The sequence below is a fragment of the Trachurus japonicus genome, chromosome 10, assembly GCF_045865225.1.
Source record: "Trachurus japonicus isolate A0001 chromosome 10, Traja_1.0".
Lineage (NCBI taxonomy): Eukaryota > Metazoa > Chordata > Actinopteri > Carangiformes > Carangidae > Trachurus > Trachurus japonicus.
The window spans coordinates 27,639,259-27,648,304 of NC_140916.1; the positions used below are offsets into that span (position 1 = coordinate 27,639,259).

Here is a 9,046-nt window from a genome sequence, read left to right on the forward strand (position 1 = left end):
TGCGTTGTATTTGTGTGCACTGCATTTTGTTATTGTTCAATTAAGACTTGAAGGGGCTCATCTCCTGTTTTTCTAAAAGGAGCTCATTTGCACACATTTGTAGGACAGTCCACCAGTCCATTGCAGAGTTTATATTACTAGTAATAGTGGGCTTTATGTTCATATTTTCCTCTTATTTATTCTAGTTTTATCTATTTTTCAAATACTTGAAATATTTTCTGTAATTGAAGTACCATGTTGCAAGTTGTTTTCTAAGTTTTTCAAACAAAAATAATAACTGGTTAGAATTTGCACGAATGCTCAAGTATAGGCTGCTATTCACCAAAGGACAGTTCAGGAGTCCTCCTCAGGGTTTAACTTAAAAAAAAAAAGCAGCAAATTGCACCCCAGGACAGTCCACCAGTATATGCAGATTTTATATTAGTAATAATACTGGGCTGTATGTAAATATTTTCCTCTTATTTGTTGTTTTATCTATTTTTATTTTTATGTGTTTTGTTTTTCTATCAAAATATTCTTGTGTGAAATGTTTAATAAGTGTTTATTACAGTAGTGTAAAATTGTGTGGAAATGTTTGCACTAAAAGCTGTTTTGCACAGAAATTCATTGTAGCCTGCTTTGTTTTTCAATGTTTATTTGTAAGTGTTAAGGTCACAGTGTTGCATTAATAACAAGTCTGTAGCTTTACACACATAGAAACAATTTGTACAAAGGGTAAATCCAAAATAGTGATGTCACTGTCAAAGCTGAGTGATATGGCGCAACCTTGTGGAATATTTACAATGAATCCAGATCAGACTTTAAAATCTAGTCCACACATGTCAAATGAGGTTATATAATCAATATTTCAGATTAATTCAAACTCAGATATTGGTGGGATATCTAATTTTGTATTATTGTGTTCCAAATCTCACCCCATCATACCTCCCAGCAATTATTTCCAAGATAAAATGAGTTACCACCAGGCTGGCTTCTTAAAACTTAATAAATATAAAAATCAGTCAAATGAGCCAGTTTTTTGAACGGCTCTTTGAAAGGAACGGCTCACCAAGATCCGGCTCCCCTCAAAGAGCCATAAATCCCATCTCTATTTCAAAAATGCTGCAGGAAATACTAAAATATAAGAGCAGAAACTGTCCATCCGCCCAATTTGTGGTAATACAGGCTATTAAGATGTTTAAATACAGGTTCATGTAGGCTTCAGCAGTTTTTTGTATCACAGTTAACCCTAAGCAAATGTTTATTATAGCATTCCTAACTCTCAAGTCTCTGCAAATCTGCAGCAGACGGCGCGTGTCATAAACCGGAGGACGATAATGTACACAAACATGAAAGCCTGTGGCTTGCATGCAAACACAGTGAGTCTCCACCAGCCTTTCCAACCTGACCCAGAGCCGCGATGCGATGGAAGTCCGCCGTAGCTGTTGTGGTTACATTATGTGTAACGGTGTAGCTCAGATTAGGGGTGTAACAGTATGGGATTTTACAGTACGGTACGCAGGGTTCAAAATTAGCGGTCGCCAGTCGCCAGTGGCGACTAACTTTGATGCTTTGGCGAGTAAAGGAAGCCGACTGACTGGCCACTCTGGCGAGTGAAAAAAATCCAACTACTTTGTTGTTGTTACTGTTCCTCCCGACCTGGCTGTGACGCTTGGGTTGTGAGCCGGTGTCGTGCAGATCTTAAAGCTCACAACATGCCGTATAGCAATGATTTGTGACCGATTACAACGCTCGCATCGCACGTGTGTATTCCTCTCTCTTCAGTCTGGTGTTTGGCTGCACTTTCAATAAGAAGCGCACATGTTTACTTAACGGCAAAAAAAAACATCGCTCCAATTGTTTTTTTGTTTTTGTTTCTTATTGAAAGTGCAGCCAAACACCAGACTGAAGAGAGAGGAGCAGCAGAGCTCCTCTGACAGCTCCTCTGTGGAGCTGCAGGAGAGCTGAGACCTCTTTTTTTTTTTTTATTGCACATCTATGTCCGTGTAGGCTACATTTATTGTCTGATCATCCTTCATGGTGCACAGTGTCAGTCCTCCTGTGAAACTTTTAGCTACTAAATAATATGACTGAAGGCAGTGGAAGTCTGCACATGTCGACACGCCCCCATGAGTTGACGACATAAGGAGCTAATAAATAAATATATATAAATAACTGATAGTATTATTCGGTCAAGTTCTTGTTATAGGTTAATGGTTAAACGGTTAACCATGTGCATCCCTAAAATAAACCTTTTAGGGAAAAAAGGCAAACTTGACTCCTTTATTCCACACAAAAATATGCTAATAGCTATGATATGTGTTAAAAATGCTTATGAGTGTATTATAACAGTTCAACACAATGAAAAATATACAAAACAGCTAAACATAATTTTTGGCCAGTAAAAAATCTTTCTGGCCAGTAGATTTTTAAAGCTCACTAGCCAGTTGGCCAGTGAGCAAAAAAGTTAAGTTTGAACCCTGACGGTATGGTAACGATGTTAGTACAGTATACTGCGGTATTTCACGGTGACGGTATTAAAATTAAAGTACATGCTTTATGTAAAGTAATACAACTTATATTTGGTTTATAGGCTACTTAAAGTTTATAGCTACAACTTTTTCATCAAAAGGATTCATTTAAAAAAAATAATATACCACCGTGGCTTTACACCACCGTGGTATACCGAAGTACGGTATACCTTTACACCTCTAGCTCAGATTACAGGTATGAGGTGCGCCTGTAAATAAAACTTACTTATCACACATATCGTCACATTTCACGCAACCTTTGTTATGATGCATGTTCGCGATGGCGATGAAAATAAGATTAATCGTGCCGCCCTACTCAACACTGTGTCTTGGTTCATTATTTGCATTTCCCTCTCGGGTATGGAACATCATGCACTTTGTTGTTATTGGGTGTTTTGTTGGCATCTCACGGATGTCCTGAATTAGTGCAGATTGGCACGGAAGGTGTTATTTTTTTATTTTATTGTTTGTTGCTCGAGCTATAGTCTTACCTGTGGTTCATGGAGTGGGTCGTCAAGGGCCTGACGAGAACAATGTGTGGATGTAGTGGGAATGATAGACAATGAGTAATGATGTAAGCTATTCCACGTTTGAGGGCTATAGAATTGAAAGGCAGTCTTCCCTAACTCTGTCCTGATACTAGAAGTGTTTAAAATCAAGGTATCCTGTGAACTAGTGTGCAAGTTACAAACTCTAAGTGAGATTAAGCTGGTAAGATAAACAGGTAAAATGTCAAGTAAAGCTTTGTAAACAACAAAAAAAAAAAAAACTGAAGTAACACACTCACCAGAGTTCGTATGTCCTGCGGTCAAATCAAAATCAAGAAAACAAATCCTCCGGTTAAAGCAGTTTTGGTCCCTCTCCTAACAATTTAGAACAGTTTCAAACTTGTACATGTGGAAATTAAACAGTTTTTATCGGTGCAATGTCAACAAGGACAGCTGGTGGCTCTACCGTGGTCTCGTTATCTTAGGGCTAAGCCGTGTCTTGCTCCCAGCATGCAATGCATGTATAATAGGAAGTATGTGGTCCCTCCCTCTGCAGGCAAGATAAGAACGACTGACTGATTCAGAGTAGAGCAAGTACTTGACATTGAGGACAACATGACAGAATTTATTTATCTTTTTTATTGTTATTGAAATGTTTTGAACAGACAGACAGACTGAAAGAAAGAAAGAATCTCTTGAAGAGGGTTGAAAGAGGTGGTCCAGGAAAAGAGAGATTATATACTGATGTATCATCCACTTGATCAGATCTTGTGAATCTTTTAGAGATGGTGGGGGCAAAGGAAGTTCCTTCATTTGGTCCTGTTGGAGTCTTCTTGGCATCATCTACGCCAATTTTCTTTGATATTGTGTGTTGATGATTCTTTCTTGGATGAACATGAGTCATGCGGTGACTGATGATTTCGTTTGTTGGCTTTTTTCTAACACTGATTTGGCTGATGTCACGTAAGGGTTGCAGTCAGCACTTAGTAAATGTTCCATGGTAATAAAACAGTGTCTTAGACCTTCACTGGGAGTGAGCCTTTGTTTAGGGTCTACATCCAGCATTTGTGTGAAGAGGCTTAAAAAGGCTTCTGTATCTTCAGTTTCACTGCAAGCCATTACCTTTGGGCGAGTCCTTGTTATTTGATTGAGATTAGTAAAGTAGTGACTGCGGTATTTCTGTATGTTGTTCAGGCCTGATGAAGAAATGTATTCATTTTCTGTCTTCAGCCTCCATGAGAGGGTAGTGGAGTTTCTGGTGAAATAGTCGTGGGTATAAATTCCAGACTGTAGTAAGTGTTCCTCAGGCATACCATGTATCTCCACGATGGCTTTCATTGCCCGATATTTACATCTTACAGGATATAGATTCCAGCCAAGGTACAAGAAGGCCAAAACACACCCAAGAGACCACATGTCTACGGCCTCAAAAAGTGGAAGACCCAAGATAACTTCAGGGGCCCTGTACCCAAGAGGCTGAATTACACGGCCAGCAGGTAGCTCAGAGACATTAATAGCCAATCCAAAATCAATCAGTTTTACCCTAAATGGTTGTTGTTGGTGATTAACCAACATTATGTTGTCTGGCTTGATGTCTGTGTGTGCCATACCTATGCTTTTAAGGGCCTCCAGAGCCACCAGCATTTGTTGTGCGATTGCTCGAATCTCAGACAGATGGAGTGGCTTGTACTTCCTGCTTTTGAGTAACTCATACATATCCATATGCAGCATTTCAAACACCAGACAAACATGTCCTTTGTGTGTAAAATCCTCGATAAACTTGACCAAGTTATTCTTGTCTTGGTCAAGCCTCCTGAGTTTTTCAAGAATGCTTATCTCTCTTCTACCTATCCTGGCCATGTCCCTCCTCACAAACTTCACAGCCAACTTTTCTTTGGTTTCTACATTTGAGCATTGGGCTACTTTTCCATAAACACCACTCCCCAGGACTTTGTCCAGTGAGTATATATTTAAATCACTGTACAAAATGTCACATTTTTTTAATGAGCAATATTGATCATTGTTCAAAGTACAACACTGTGCTCCCATTTTGAAATATTAGCTGTTGTAAATGCAATGTAAGTTTAACTCACTGCAACTTGTACTCTCCAACTTTCTGTGTCTGTGGTTGTGTTGCTTGTCTGCTATTTGGTGGTGGTAAATTATTCACATTCAGTGACATCATTGATGACATCACATTCTATGTGACATCATCAACTGTGTTGCTGATGATGATGCCTATGTAGATGTGCTGTATGTAGAAAAAAATATTTGTGGCATCATCCAAACCTGTGTTACTATGGCAACAACAAGTGAAGTTCAGAACAAACCAGATAGATTTTTGTTTTATATTTCAGTTATTTATTGAAAGTGTGATCATAGAACAATACATTTTTGAATAAACCTAAGATTAGAGTTGCAAAAAATAATTGTTTAAGCAAAAAAGAAAATGTTCCTCATACATACGGAATCACTGCAGCCTCATCTGCTTCTCCAGCAGAGATTTTGCATCTTCATTGTTGCCCATACAGTGAATAAAATATTATTTGTACTCTTCTCATGAAATGATTGTGACAATGTGATTTTTCTTCATAAAGTGTATATCTTCACAAATATTTTTTGACCAATTTCCTATTGTGAAAATTAAACCACAATTAACATTTATATTGTTATTATTTAAACAAATATCCTATATAATTGTATATATATATTTTTTTTTTTGTTAAAAAATTTTTTTGATGAAGGACTTGATTATGTTTTTATTATGTGTGTAGGTGTCCGTGGGTGGGTGTGCGCGCGGGGGGTGAGGGTGGGGGGTGTCATCTTGTTGGGGGCCTGTGCCCCTGTAAACTGCAGGCCTAGCAACGCCCCTGCTCCTATGTCTGTTTCCAGTAGTCTATTTTAATGAAAAAGGCATTGATCTGTCTCAAAAGACCAGTCACCATGTATTACTGTTGCAATGTCCATAAAAGAAAACAGTAAATCAGCTCCATGCTGGTAAACCATGCTGTTTTGTTTGGATGCTTATTTGTGGCTGAAGCCAAACGGGTAATTAATTCCAAATGAGCCATTGTGTTTTGTCAATAAAACAACCCTAGTTAGAGTGTAGCCTCACTGTCATTATAATCAAACCGTACAGTCCATGTGCATGTTATGGTTATACTCGTCATACATTACTTTCCATGTAACATTTCTCAGGTTAAATAAATTTGTGTCAATATGGTTCTGCGTTTTTCCTGCACTTTGAGGGGCTGGAAAAAATTATATTATAGCGAACAATGGAACTGTGTATTTTTTTTTAAGGTAAAACCTCTTTTAGGCCGCAAAAATATGCCGTTTCTTTGGGTCTGTTCACAACACTATGTTGTAAATCTCTGGGCAGGGCTATGGGCTGGCGTTGCTAACGGGAGGAGTGCAGAGTCTTCTACTGCAATTAAAGTACTTAGGGGCTATTTGTAGGTCATACAACCCCACTTTAAAAATAATGCTACTATCCCTTTAAAAGAAATACTCCCGCTCAGCTCTTGGCTGGCTCTGTAATACTGTCACACACTTTGACTTGGCAACTGCTTTCATGAAGACAGACTTTAATCACATAAAATCTTGTAACACTTCATGAGATTCCCCTAGAGAGTTTTTTACAACCTGTCAAGATGGACCCTGATGGAGCCTTAGATTAAGGACCTTCCAGTTATGTGGATCTTCATCTGAACAAGAGTTTCGACTTGGGGCATGAAGGTGAAGGATAGCGTTTTGAACCATTAGGCTACTGTGTTTACCATGGGTATAGCTGGATTAAAGCAGAAGTAAGTGGTCCGGTCGTTTTCGCTAATGCTGCGTTCCAGGCAGGCTTTTGAAATCGTAAATTACAGCTTCAAGTCACAACTTACGACTTTGTAGCGTTTCAGGCAACCCACTCGTGTTTTTCCGACCTGTTTTACCGGTGAAAGTCACTATAACGGCCACTCGTAACTTCCGACCGGTGAACTCGTACCAGATCGAACTGGTACCACTTCACGGTCGGAAAAATACGAGTTTCCTTGAACGCACCATAACAGTCCTCGTCCCTACGTCGCCACATTCACGGCGTCCCTTGGCTGCACACACAGCCCTGCATGCCGTTCTCTCTCCTCATTGGATAAAAACTGTAGGATACGATAAATGTTTTCTCTTCGGCTCAGAGCAGAGCAGAGGGACTGAGAGACCCGTGTTTCAGTCCAAACACTCTATGTAAGTGATTGCTGTCAGAAGATATAACTATTTAAGACTTATATTAACACAAATATATCACTTACTTCTGCCTTAATTTTTTTGGGCAGCCTGTGGCAACATATGTGCCAGTGGGTCCTTCCTTCCTGATGTGGCAAGGTGAAGAGGGCCCGGGCAGGGATTGAACCCACACCTCCCGGGTAAGAGTCACGCGCGCTTGCCAGTCAACCAAAGGGACATCCCCTTGGCCAGCCAGGGCACATGATCAATTGGAGGCATAGTGACAGGAACCTCAACTGCCACACTGACATCACTCTTATCATCCTGTCTGCAATGTTTATGTGCCCAGACTGATGCAACCATTTCTACTACTGGAATAATATTGAAGGTGTGTTCATATTAATGTGATTTAACACAACTGAAGCCATTCAAGCTGAACTTTGAGGCCCTGCCACAAAAATAACTAATGTTGCTAATCTTGCATTGGCCAAAAACCCATTGATTAACAGTAACCCTGTTGTGGGGCCTGGGGCCATGAGGCCATGGGGTAAGGTGAAATATATCCTAACACTACTCCATAACTGTGTGGCATAATGGAAGTCCAACTGGTTGTATGTAGACCTCTCAACCAGAACCACAGGAAGTGTTTCACTACTTCAGCAGCAGTCACCACCACGTCACGCACATTAAATTATTTCATATTGACTTATTTTTTTAAATAACCTTTCACTGTGGCAATTTTACTTACACTCCAGCTGTTTAGTTTGTGTTCTAGCACTGTGCTGCTATGCTTATGAATGTCTGTTTTTATTCCCTCAATAATAACACACCTCATGCATCTTATTTAGTCCAATATAACTAAAACAATAGCTGTTCCTAGCGCAGTACAGCAGTTAGTAATATAAGTCTTTATTTTCATAGAAAAGAGCACAGTAATGGCCACATCTATAAGATTTCTTCACAGAAAATTTAGCGAGTGCTACAGGGGCTTGCCAGGATGTGAGTCTGTCAATTTGGGAATCAAACCCACAATCTTTAGAGCAAGAGTCCAGATCAAAGTATGACAGAACTATTCAGACAGGCACATGACCATCTTTATCTCTAAACACTAACACTAACACACTAACATTATGAGTGTATGTGTTGGACTGATTTAACACATTCTGATCCTCCCTAAAAGCTCCACAACGGTCTCCTTGACCATCACTTACATTGTTTGGGCTCACAGGCGAAAAAACAAATAACTAGTACTTAGTCGTGTTAGTCCTTCATAATGTTGTGTTAGGGTCTGGATTGGAGCGGGGGGTTGATTGTGCTACAATTGAGTGATGTGACAGAACCACCTGATGCACGTATGGCATGTGTGTGCTCTTACTGTATATCAAAATCCTATGTTGCTGTTCACTCTGAGATTTGCTGGATTGTTATTTTTGTTAGCATGTGTTACCCTGTGTGTGTGTGTGTGTGTGTGTGTGTGTGTGTGTGTGTGTGTGTGTGTGTGTGTGTGTGTGTGTGTGTGTGTGTGTGTGTGTGTGTGTGTGTGTGTGTGTGTGCGCGTGCGTGCGTGCGTGTGTGTGTTGCGTGCGTGTGTGTGGTTGTGTTTCATAAAGACAGAGGGCTCAGAAATATCAGTGAAGTAGTTGATAAACTGCAGTGCTATCAGAGGAGTCTCTAATTAATGAATTGGTCTCAGGTGTGGCTCTGGCCTGAGGCTCAGAGGTTACCATGACAATTTGAGGCAGTTACCATGATGACAGACACACCTCAAGCAGAGCCAGGCAAATAGCAGAGAAAGAGGCTGATTTTCTGCCTTGGCGAGGGTCTCACCTTTGTGCCTAT

The 9,046-nt window shown here is 40.0% G+C and overlaps 1 pseudogene; it reads right to left on the minus strand.

The window, feature by feature from the left end:
* Window positions 1–3,805: 3,805 nt before the first annotated feature.
* Window positions 3,806–5,160, minus strand: LOC146980232 (homeodomain-interacting protein kinase 1 pseudogene; annotated as a pseudogene).
* Window positions 5,161–9,046: the final 3,886 nt, after the last annotated feature.